Below are 12,939 nucleotides of genomic sequence, written 5' to 3'. Positions count from 1 at the left end.
TCTGTTTTAATATTTAGATCTTTGATCCATTTTGACTTTAATTTAGTGCATGGTAAAAGACATGGGTCTAGTTTTAGTCTTCGTCATGGGGAAAGCCAGTTTTTCCAGCACCATTTATTAAAGAGGCTATCTTCCTTCCATTGAACGTGTTTGGCCTCTTTGTCTAAGATAAGTTGACTGACTGTGTTTGTAGCTGTATCTATATCTTCTAATCTGTTCCATGGATCTTCAGGTCTATTTTTGTGCCAGTACCATGCTGATTTTATCACAGTAGCTTTGTAATATAATTTTAAGTCAGGAATTGTGATGCCTCCTGCCTTTCTTTTGTTTCCCAGGATTGCTTTTGCTACTCTAGGCCTCTTCTGGTTCCAGATGAACTTTAGGAGTGTTATCTCTACATCTGTGAGGTATACTAATGGTATTTTAATTGGGATTGCATTGAATCTGTACAACAATTTTGGGAGTATGGTCATTTTCACAATGTTGGTTCTTCCTATCTATGAGCAAGGAATAACTTTCCATTTTCTGATATCCTGTTCAATCACTTTTTTCAGAGTAGTATAATTTTCACTATATCAATCTTTTGTTTCTTTTGTTAGATTGATTCCTAAGAATTCATCCTTTTAGATGCTATGGTGAAAGGTTTGGTTTCAATAATTTCTCTCCCAGTCTGTTTGTTACTTGTGCACAGGAATGCTTTTGACTTTTGAGTGTTAATGTTGTATGCAACTATGCTTCTGAATTTGGTTATTAAATCCATGAGTCTTTTGGTGGAGTTTTTGGGGTCTTCTATGTAGAGTATCATGTCATCTGTGAATAATGACAATTTCAGTTCTTCCTTTTCTATCCTTATTCCTTTTATTTCTTTCTCTTGTCTAATCGTTCTAGCCAATATTTTCAGAATTATATTGAATAGGAGTGGTGACAGTGGACATCCTTGTCTTGTTCCTGATTTTAAACTGAAAGTTTTCAATTTATGACCATTTCATATGATGTTAGCTGTTGGTTTATCATAGATGGCTTTGGTCAGGTTGAGGTAAAGGCCATCTATTCCTATTTTCTGTGGGGTTTTCAACATAAGTGAGCATTGGACTTTATCAAAGGTTTTTCCTGCATCGATGGAGATGATCATGTGGATTTTGTCCTTGGCTTTATTGACATAGTGTATTACATTGATTGATTTGCATATATTGAACTATCCCTGAATTCCTGTTATGAATCCCACTTGGTTGTGGTGTATAATCTTCTTGATGACTTGTTGTATTCTGCTTGCTAGTATTTTATTGAGAATTTTTGCATCTAAATTCATTAGGGAGATTGGTCTGTAGTTCTCTTTCTTGGTTGGGTCTTTCTCTGGTTTTGGTATCAGGATAATACTTGCCTCCAGGAATGAATTGGGGAGAATTTCTTTCCTTTCAATTTCATTACAGAGTTTTTAGAAGAATTGGTGTTAACTCTTCCCTAAATTGCTTGAAGAATTCAGCTGTGAGTCCATTAGGACGTGGGCTTTTCTTCATTGGCAAATTTGTACTTACATTCTCAATTTCACTGGCTGATATTGAGTTATTCAGGACTTTTACATCTTCTTCATTCAGCTTTGCTAATTCATATGTATCTAGAAATCTGTCCATTTCCTCTGTGTTTTCCATCCTGTGAGAGTAAAGATTTTCAAAGGACATACTGGTTATCTTCTAAAGTTCTTCGGGATCTGTAGTGATTTCACCACTTTCATTCTTTATTGCATGTATTTCAGTTTTTTCTCTCCTTTTTTGATAAAGTTGGTTAGGAGTTTATCTATTTTATTTATTTTTTCAAAGAACCAACTCTTCAATTCATTAATGCTTTGTAATTTTTTTTTATTCTCCATTGTGTTAATTTCTGCTCTGGGCTTTATAATTTCCTACCTTCTTTGGACTCTGGGTTTCACTTGCTCTTCTTTTTCTAGGAACTTGAGGTGCAGCAAAGATTGTTTATTTGTGTGTGTTCTGTTTTCCTGAGGTGGTAGTTCACTGCTATAAATTTCCCTCTGAGGACTGCTTTCATTGCATCCCACAGGTTTCTGTAGGTTGTATCTCCATTTTCATTTGATTGTAAATAGTATTTAATCTCTACTTTGATTTCATCTGTGACCCATTGGTTGTTCAGGAGGATGTTATTTAAGTTCCAACTGTTGGGGCTGGGGATTTAGCTCAGCAGCACAGCACCTGCCTGGGAAGTGCAAGGTCGTGAGTTTGATTGCTGGTACCAGAAAAAAACCAAAAAATAAAAAATAAAAAAAATAATTTCCAACTGTTTATGGAGTTTTTGTAGGTTTTTTTAATCATTAATTTCCAATTTCATGACACTATGGTCTGATAGTATACATGAGATAATTTCAATTCCTTTGCATTTACTTAAACATGTTCTATGAACCAGTATATGGTCTATTTTAGAGAACATCCCATGTGCAGCTAAGAATGTGTATTCTGGTGCTCTTGGGTGGAACACTCTGTAAAGGTCTACTAAGTTCACAGGTTCACAAGTTTGGTTAAGGTCTGTTATTTCTTTCACAATTGTTTGTCTGGTTGACCTATCTCTTTGTGACAATGGTGTGTTAAAGTCCTCTGTAATGACTGTGTTGCTACTTATTTCATTTTTCATGTCTGTTAGAATTTCTGTTATATAGGTGGGTGCTCCTATATTTAATACATAGATGTTTACAATTGTTATCTCTTCCTGTTGAAGCTTCCCCTTCAAAAGTATGTAGTGACCTTCCTTAACTCTTTTGATTGTTCTTGGTTTGAAGTTCAAATTGTCTGCAAAGAGAATAGCTACATCTGCTTTTCTCTGGGTTCCTATCACATGGAGTGTTGTTTTCCATCCTTTAATTTACAGTCTTTGAATTTCCTTTTGCATTAAATGTGTTTCTTGTGTACAGCTTATAGTTGGATTTTCTTTCCTGATACACTCTGCAAGTCTGCTTCTTTTTGTTGGTGCATTGAGACCATTTACATTGATGGTTATAACAGATACATACTGGCTTATCTTTGTCATGGTGTTTTCCTGCTGCTCGATCCTCCTTTTTCCCTCCGTTTAATTGCCTGCTCTGCCTGGTGGTTCCTTTCTGTTATTGTCCTTGATGTTGCAGTCTATTTTATCTCTTTCTAATATATCTTTTAGTACTCTTTGTAGGATTGGTTTGGCCCTCATGAATTTCTTCAGTTGTTCTTTATCATGAAAATATTTTATTTCTCCATTACATTTGAAAGATAGCTTTGCAGGGTACATCAATCTGGGTTGGAAGTTGTTTTCTTTCAGTACCGAAAAGACTTCACTCCAAGCTCTTCTTGCCTTGATGGCTTGTATTGAGAAGTCTGCCTTGATTCTGATAGGCTTTCCTTTACAGGTGATCTGTTTCTTTTCTCTCACAGCTTTTAATATTCTGAGCTTTTGTTGAGTTTCCAGGATGCTGATCACTATATGTGTGGGTGTAGGCTTATTTTGGTTATGATTAACTGGAGTTCTCTATGCTTCAAATATCTGGATGTCTGATTCTTTTACCATGCCTGGGAAATTTTCTGCTATTATTTCTGCAAATAGTCCTTTTATGTCATTTGTGTTGACACCTGCTGTTTCATTAATACCTATTAATGTGACATTGTTTCTCTTTGCTTCTTCTTGCAGTTGTTGAATTGTTATTTCCTGGTTCCTTGTTGTTTTTAAGAGATCCCTCTTTTCACTTGCATTGGTGGCTATGCTGTCTTCAAGGTCTGAAAAGCTATCTTCAGCTTTGTTCAGGTGTTTTTGCAAGCTTTCAATGGAATTTTTAAGTTCCTGGATGACTGTTTGCATCTGTTTCATACCTTCTAGTTCTTTTCTATATTGTTCCCTGAAGGTTTCATTGAGCTGTCTATGCTCTCATATTTTCTTGTCAATGTCATTTTTCGATATGCTGAACATTTCTTTCATTATTGTTGTCATTTCTTTTTTCACTTGAGAGATTATTTCTGGTCTGATGTCTTCTATGGCCTGATGGAGTTTTTCTTTACTTCAGTTGCTATCATTTCAGAAATTTCAGGTGTATGACTTCCAGGCTCTTCTTTGTTGATGCCTGGTGGACTTGTTTTGGGTGGTGTGGAAGCCTGGGATTGCATTTTACTCCTTCATTTTGTCATTTTGGAAGAACCAGAGACTCCCTGGATTGCAGTCTCACTCTCCTGATTGTGTGTGACAATATAGGTATAGTTAGAAGTATACTTGGAGGTTATGGAAGTTCTATTCCATATCACTGCAATAAAGCAAATAGTGCAATAAAGTGTGCCACGTGAATTTTTATCTCCCTAGTGCATATAAAAGTTATGTTTATTGTGGTCTTAGCCTATTAATTGTGCAATAGCATTATGTTTAAAACAGCATATACCTTAATCTCTGTTATTGGAAAAAGGCAATGTTGATAGATTTGCTTGACACAGGATTGCCACAAACCTTCAGTCTGTGAAAAATCCATTATCTGTAGAGCACAGTATGATCAAGTACAAAGAAAGAGATAGGCCTGTGTACACTGTTTTTACCATTCATACATAAACATGGTAAAATTTAATTCATAAATCAGGCACAGCAAGAGGTTAACAACAATAACAATACAATAGACCAATGATAACAATACATGACAATAATAGTTATGTGATTATTTTCTCTCAAATATCTTATTTTACTATCCTGTACCATATTTTCAGACCATGGTGATCGCAGGAAACTGAAATCACAGAGAAGTGAAACCATGGCCAATGGGGAATACTGCATTCTAAAGTGCCTGCAGATTGTGGCTTTATATGTTTTTATTTGGCACGTAGTAATTGCATATATTTATGGAGTACAGTATGATATTCTGATACATGTATACAATATTGAATGATAAAACCAAGGTCATCAGCATATCTATAACCTCAAAAGCTTATCATTTCTTTGTGGTGAGAACCTTCAAAATCCTCTCTTCTAGCTATTTAAAATATACAGTAAATGATTTTTAACTCTGGATGCCCTAGTTTACTATAGAACATGGGAATTTACTCCTTTCTAACTGTGGACATCTAACTGAATTTAAGTGTGAACACTTTCAACTAAGCACTTTTCAAAATAAATATATATGCACACACTTTCACACAAGCATCTAGATAGTTAATCATGAAGTAAAAAGAATTTATAAAATATCTATCCAGTGAATAGTATGCAGCATTCACTAAGAAAGAAGCAATATTATATATAATACAGATATGAAACAATTTGCATCATATATGTTTAGTGAAAAAAGAATAGTTGTACAATAGTGTGAAGAATGTAATTCCATCTTGGTAATATATATGTGTGGTTATTTATACATGCATAGGTAAAAGTCTGGAGGGATATACAATAAGTATTTATTAATAGTCCACAAGGGGATGTGATTTAAAGGACTTTCAATTTTATTGTTTTCAACAATTCTTAATGAGTTGAATTTAGTTCAAGAAGCATATATTTTAAATATTACTGAACCTAAATAAATATTTGACCAAGAAAAAAATCAAAATAAATCACAGGAAACTCAGTTTGACTTTATCAGCTACTTTCTTAACCAGTAATCAGATGTCATTACTGATCCATGGAATGAAGTATTTTTGTAATTTGAAAAACCCCCTTTCATTCTTCAACTCCTGCCAGTTTAAGGAGCATTAAATCCACATATCTTATGAGGCATGACTCTTCAGTGTGTCCTTCATGTACATTGATTTATGAAGCAATAAATGTTTCATATACAGATGAGATTTAAAGTGAACATGTGATAATCAGATCAAAAGGATACTAGTTCAGCTTGAGAGTACTACAGAAAACCAATCATGGGAGGCTATGATGAAATTTTAATTATGAAGGATATTGAATGTTCAAGGGTGACAATTCTATTATAATAGATGTGATACTGATTTGGAAAGAAGGAAGTAAGAATTTTACCCTATTTCTCCTTGAAGTCAACTCTGTATTTTTGGTAAATTATTGAACCATTCTGTTTCAACTTTTATCTTAAAGTTACTATCATATTGTCTTTGATTCACTGGCCTTATTAGAGAAATGACCAACAGATTTAGATAAAGAAAAGTTACAGATTAAAGTATTGGTTGATTTGGGACTGTTGTATATTTTTTCTGTTCTATCTTGAAAAGCTGAAATTGGTACCATCCTAAGTACATTATTGGAGATGCATCAAGCTAAGTGAGTTTAAGATCTTTGAAACCATTAGTTTAGGGTTGCTGTATGAATAGAAAAAGTGCCAAACTTTTCTTTTTATTCTATCAGTCAAGTATAGTGTGCTTCCTTTGCTGGTGATAGAAAAAAATAAAATACAGAAACAAAATTGAAGAATCTATAAATCACTTCTAAATAACTTTAATAAAATGAATTTTCATAAAGGAAGTTTTAGATATGATTATCTCTTAAAATATTTTTTAATATTCACTAAAAGCACAGTACATTTTAACCTGGCTAATTTAGAGCATTTATATTTTACCCACCTTATCATGTGTTGCACACATATCTGCTAAACAAACTACATAACAAATCTATGTGTGGGATATATGAGTGGGATTTATATCTCAAAAATGAAAGTCATTTCTAAAACCCATTACTTACACAGGATATTTGAAATAAGAACATAGTACTGAAGGGAGAGGTTGGAATATGAAACATAGATCTTTCACTGCATCATGACTTTGCTAAGGCCAGTCATTTTTAAAAAAATATGTAAAAGATCCATTTTAAATCTCTAAAAAGTAAATCTGTTATTATAAAAACTCATTAGATTCCAAATAAAATATTTGAAATTAATAGCTTGTGGCAAATAATTTTTTAAAGTAAGGGTGCATGTATACTGGTCAGACGTTTTATCAGACCACTAGAAACATGGGCATGGTGGGGCAAAGCTTCCTGGAGATTCTGATAAAATTCCTTCACGTTTTTGGAATCGAGTTTCTTCATCAAACCCAAATTCATTAGGCTCCTGAGATTTAATGAGATTGGATATGTATAGAAATAATATTAAAATGGTTAAGTCTTAAGACATCAGAATGTAAAGGGGACTCCAAAATCCAACAGTTACTTGATACTCTGGATATATAAATGGATGCCTTTCAGGATTGTGGAGATTTGTTTGTTTTCCAAGCAGCAAACACCATGAATTTAGAAAGCAGAAACTGGCCCTTTACACAGACTGAGCATTTTGGAAGATACTTAAAATTTGAGGTACCACAGCAATATCTATATCTATATTTGGATATCTGCATATCTACTTAGATAATAAAGTATTTATTCAAGTGATCTATTGAAATCAATGAATGCTTTGGCCAAAACCCACTTGGGAGCAAGCATATTGTTTAGTGCCAAATTCCCATTTTATTCTTGGGCTAAAATCCCAGGAATTACAGAGGAGGAACAAGGCCAACATAGTGTTCTATTAAAATAAGAGGTTGTAAGAGATGAATGGAAATTTGGAATAAGTTTTAATGGCAATAGTAGCAGCCAGAAGTTAATTTAAATAAAATCTTATGAACTGGGAATATATATTGAATCTCCACTAGAATATTGATACTAATTTTAATGAATTAAATACATAGCTTAATCTAGACAGTTGTGATTCTTATTCCAGAAGAGATCAACTTACTGCTGGATTGGCCTGGATACTTGCTGACTCTTTGTCTCGCATCACTGATAAAATACTAAATGGAGTTAGACCAAGGGTAGATCCCTATAGTTCTTCATTAAAACCTTCATTTAAGGTTAATGGATTCCATTAATAAGCACTGTTTGGCACTGTTATTCAAACAATTATGAAATCACCTACTCTACAATGTTTCTGCCTTTCTTTATTAGGCTTCCTGACCAAATTGGGAGACTATTTAAACTGTATATGAATTCCAGATAGAGTATGGCTTTAGCATTTCCCTTATCAATGATTCTACCACCTGAAAATCTAAAACATCTGTTTGAAAAAAGTATTTTAAGTATGTGTGGTTGGTTTGAAATTACTAGTTTTTAGTGAAGCCAAAGTAGTTCCTAGTAAGAATGCCTTGTTTCTAAGTATTCATAAATAATTATGCTAGTAATATTAGAGTTCTGGAGGTATTTCTATAAAACTCAGTGGCACTTTGAAAAAGCTCTAGTCACATCTGCAATTTTTTTTTTAGTACCATGGAAGATCACTTATCTGGTTATAGGCAGTTGATGCATACCAGTTTTTATGCTTCTTGTATCTTCATTGATCTTGGAGTTTTAAGTTCCAGTTATCTATTTTGGGCTATGAAAGATAAAGAAGTTGGGTAAGATATTTCTAAGTACATCTCAACCTTCAGTAGTCTATGGTTCTTGTTAAGCCATCTCAACTGAGGATACTAGTGGAGAAAAAAAGTTTGACTTTATCTGTTAATATGGCACAATATTCCCCAAGCCATCAGCCTATCTGTCCCTTTTTACTGTTACTCATTCAAAGATAGCTTAAATTCCTGTTGTTTATCTAAGCAACATCAGCATTTCTAAGCAATGGCTTATCGGTTTTCCACAACTAAAAATTTAGAAAATGCCTCCCCAAAAGCCAATTGTCAATGTCAAATATTTTACTGATGTATATTTGCTCTGGAAGTCAAAACATGTGGAAAAAATTCAGTTGTAATTTCATATGAAAAAATTTTTTCATCTCTATGTCTTCGGGCCACTATATCTATAAATAATGTTGTAATTATATTGAAAATATTTTCCATGTTGGGAGGCATGAAGATCAAGAATCCTGTTTCCTTTTAACAAGATGTAACTTTGAAACTACTTTGGGTCACACTACATTTTCAGGATGTCTTTTTGCCTCTTTTTATTACACGACAGGTACTCAGTGTGTGGAGCAACATAAATTCACAAATGAAAACTAGGTTCTTCCTTATATGATGGATACTCTTGTAGTAGTCAGCCCAAAAGCTGGCCCAGCTAATGAGAATATCCTTTTGCCCTGTAGCCAGAAGACTCCAGGTCATTTGGTTTCCCAAAATAAGATGATTTGTATTTATGTTAATAACAGAGAAAGAAAAATTTATATGAATTAAGAGAGTTTACTGTATGTCTTGTTATTGTAAGTTTAATTCTTTTTTGCTTTGATTGGTTTGCTCCTATATCCAGTGATACCATGAGAGATGCATTTTACAATTATAATTTAAAAACAGAATGGAGGGATACTCCATTCAAAGTTTTGCATAGCATAAGGGTAAACAAACATAATGTTGTGTATTATTATGGACTTTTTGGATCATGTCACTTTTCATATTAGTTATGAGCAAGGAATACTTTTATTATTTATAGCTTTAATATAGTTAGAAAAATGATAACATACTACTTTGGGAAAAACTCTTTCTTAGGGTCCAGCAGCTTTGTTAGTAATATTTAGTTTTTCTACTTTTTATGAAACTTTGTTTCATATCTTCATTTGGCATTTTAAAGGAAGAAATCCAAAGTAAAATTATTGCAGGCTCTGGGCCCCTCCTTCCGTAAGAAGTGGTTTGTCCATTCTCAGCAAAGTGGGAGTGCCTGTGTTGTAGCAGCTGTTCTTGGGTTTGCTAGACACAGAATCTGAAGAAAATGGAGCAGTTAAATTTTATTTAGAGTTTATAAGTTTCCTGTGCTGTGAAGAAGATACAAATATGTCATGGCTCTTGGTTTTAGGTTGCTGATAATAATGAGATAATAAGGAGTTAAGTATTTGGATGAATTAAAGAATGACACATGTCAGTATTCAGAGATAGGCTATAGACTGTGAAAAAGAAAAAAATAATCTTTGTGTTTATAACCAGCACTTTCATGGATTAGGTGAGTTTTGAGCTGGACCTGCAAATGTATATCGGATTTTGAAAAGGAGAGAGAAAAGAAAACTATGTTTACTTATAATTGCACAAGTAAATCTGTAAGTTTTTCTGTTAAAAAAAACCTTAATCGAGCCCTTCTGTGCCAAGTTTTGGCTGGCTGTGGGAGATGACAGCGTATTTAGGGATGAGTCCAACGCAGTTTGCTAAGGTAGCTGTATGAGTTCTAAAAAGATGAATCTCTTTGTGAAGAAACAAAATCTTTTGAAAGAATTCTCATGGTGGAAGTTCCTTTTCCTTGATGATATAAAAGGGGACTATTTGGGGTTTTGTTTTCAATATATAGCATAAGTTCTAGAAATAATTCAGAAAAAAACATTGGGAAAGCTTAACTTTGGTGCACACTCATGTTCCCAATTATTATTGATTTCTTGACGTAATTACAGACACTTATCTGTGTTTATTATTTGAGGGACTATGTCATACATAGACATCAGCTGGGATATGTGTGATCATAATAAATTGCTGCATTTAATAATATTATCATCATTGCCGCTTATAATAATAACCTATTTGTCAATCACTGTGTGAAATGCTTCATATACATTAGCTCATGTAATCATAATAAGTTCTCTAAAGTTTACTTAATAGTATTTTCCCCATTTAAAGGAAGTAAACTAAAAGTTTAGGTTAAATTTAAAGCTAAAAGCATACAGTCATTCACAGGCTTGTAACTGACTTGTAACTCAAATTCTGTGTTTCTAATCATTGTTCTGCTTCATAATCGGAGTTTCTTAAAGGCCTAAAGGAAGGAATGCATTTTACTGTGGTCAGGGCATTAGTATTAATATTTATAGAAAGGCCCCTTACAAACAGTCTGAGAAATCACATTCCGACAATTGGTAAGTTGTCAGGAGCCTCAGTGTAAAAGTGTGAAGAATGAAATCACTGTGGTGTAGTATGTAGTACATAGCAACTCTTTGGTGTAGTAATTTGAAAAGGCAGCTACTTGTGTTGTCTCTATGTTTACCTTCTCAGTCAATGAGGGAGTAAATACTAGTTGGAGCTTATGATCTTGAAGCATCAAAATGGACAGCCTGGCAGGTGTCCTTGCTGAGAGATGGCAGGGCAAGTGAAAGACAAGTCATGATTGTTCTCCTGAGACATGACACTTTCAGGCTTCCATTAAAGACACCATGAAGCCTCTATCACTTTAATCTATTCCTTAAGTGCCTGTGATCTTTTCAGGGGCACAGGGCCATGCATGGTCAATACCCAGTGGCAGGTTGCTGAGCTGTGGGCAGAGGTGGCAGCAACTGTGAGGGCTGGGAGGAGTTGAGGGGAAGAAAGGTCACTTTTCCTGACAACTTATAACTTGATTCGACTTATAAGCCATTTGTTTTTAGAAATAAGTAATGGGTGAGGACATAGGCCAGGTCTACAATTTGTGCACTTGAGAGATTAAGGCTCCCTGAGATCAAATTACCACAGCACACACAGAAGTAGTTACTGCGGGATGTTTGGGGAGGATGCAGCCAGAAGAGAGAGAAGCCAGAGAGCTAAGAGAGGGGACATGAATAGATTCTGATGGAAACTGCTTCCCCCTCTGCACCGCTGAGGGAACAAAGAGAACAAATAAGAAGCAGCCTGAGAAGAGGAAGCTGGGAGCTTTGGGCTTTTACAAAATAAAATTGGTTTAATTGTGAAATACTGTGAGGGCACTTGGCAAGTGGAAAGAGACGTTCTAGTGCAGGCGTTAGGAATATGAGTGTTCAGAGCGTAACCTTGGCTCCGCAGTTGTGCCTTAAGGAAAGAGGTGTGCCAAATGTCGGACTTGACCCTGGCTGTGCTCCAGTCAATAGCTACAGTTACCCAGAGGATGCTAGGCATGAGGAAGAGAAAGGACATTTTAGGGAGTGCTTTTTGAACATGGGGCAATAGATTGTAAACCTCGGGAGAGATGAGAGGTCCTGGGCAGAGTGAATATTCAGAACAGAGTAGCAAAGGCAATGACACAGCACAGAGACTTCCTGTGCTCCTTCTGCTTTCCGCTCACTGAAGAGAAACTGTCTATGCATTGCCTCTGCAGCAACCTAAGGGGAGTTTTAGAGGCACAGAATTCCATAGGAGCCTTATATTTATAGGAGATGAGCTGCAGCTTCAAAAACTGCTGGCTGTTATAAGATAACTCTCAGCCACCCACATTTTGCTAATAACAGCAGATTTTTTTTTTTTTTCTCCAAAGCATTAATGGAGTACAGATTCCAGCCTGGCTTGGAAGATCAACAGTAACTCTCTTGATTTAATGGTTTTACAGACTCTTGAAGACATTGTCATCCATTAAAGAAAAATTTAAAATCACTCTTGAAAGAAAATGTCTTGGATGATAAGTGAAAAAGATTCCAAGATTAAGAAAAGCTTGAGGGAAGAAGCTCTTAAAAATTTTTACCAGATATTTCCTCACTGTGATCAAAGTGGGCCAAATTAGAGGCTTGCCTGCGGCTTCATGGAGCCAATTGTTTAACGAGGTATTTTAAACCCTGAAGTAGCGGTCATTTGCCAAGGCACACACTGAAAGTAGCCTCCACTTGGCTGGCAGCAGGACTGGGTGTTGGACCCCCAGGATGCTAGCTTTAGGCTTGCTTTCCCAAAAAGGATGGCTTTTGCCACCCCACCGCTTTGTCTTAAGAGCTAGGCACTTTCTGTAGTACTTAAGAGTGTGCCCGGGCAGATGTGGGGGTCAGTTAATAATCAGCTGCCAACCCAGGAGCTCCGGAGCTCCTCCCCGGAAGATGGTTTCTTTGGAATGTTCGAGCCACCGCCCAGGTCCCCATACTGAGCGAGGAGCGCGTCGGTTTATTTTCCTGGATTGTGTTTAGGAATAAATATTTTCCTGGGGAGCGGAAAGCCCGAGCTCTAGAGACTAATCTCCTTGCAAGACCCGCTGAGCAGGCGCGCTACAGCGGAGACGAGGGGGCGCAGGCCCGGGGGCCGGGAGCAAGGGGCGTCCGAGGGGCCGGCGCGCGGAGACCAGCAGAGGGTTGGGCGCCCAGGGTCGCCGTCCGCCGCTCCGGTGCGGAACTGGCGCGGACCAGCG

At 35.9% G+C, this 12,939-nt stretch overlaps 1 protein-coding gene across 2 annotated transcripts in view; it reads left to right on the top strand.

Annotated features, from left to right (window-relative positions):
- The window catches only part of LOC102016119 (protocadherin alpha-C2), a 203,784-nt gene that overhangs the window by 148,372 nt on the left and 42,473 nt on the right, over window positions 1–12,939 (top strand). The gene's annotated exons all lie outside the window — the stretch shown is intronic.

The sequence above is a fragment of the Chinchilla lanigera genome, unplaced genomic scaffold (assembly GCF_000276665.1).
Source record: "Chinchilla lanigera isolate Chin_1 unplaced genomic scaffold, ChiLan1.0 scaffold00210, whole genome shotgun sequence".
Classification (NCBI taxonomy): domain Eukaryota; kingdom Metazoa; phylum Chordata; class Mammalia; order Rodentia; family Chinchillidae; genus Chinchilla; species Chinchilla lanigera.
Note: the sequence above shows the minus strand (reverse complement) of the source record. Positions and strands in the feature narration are given on the sequence as shown.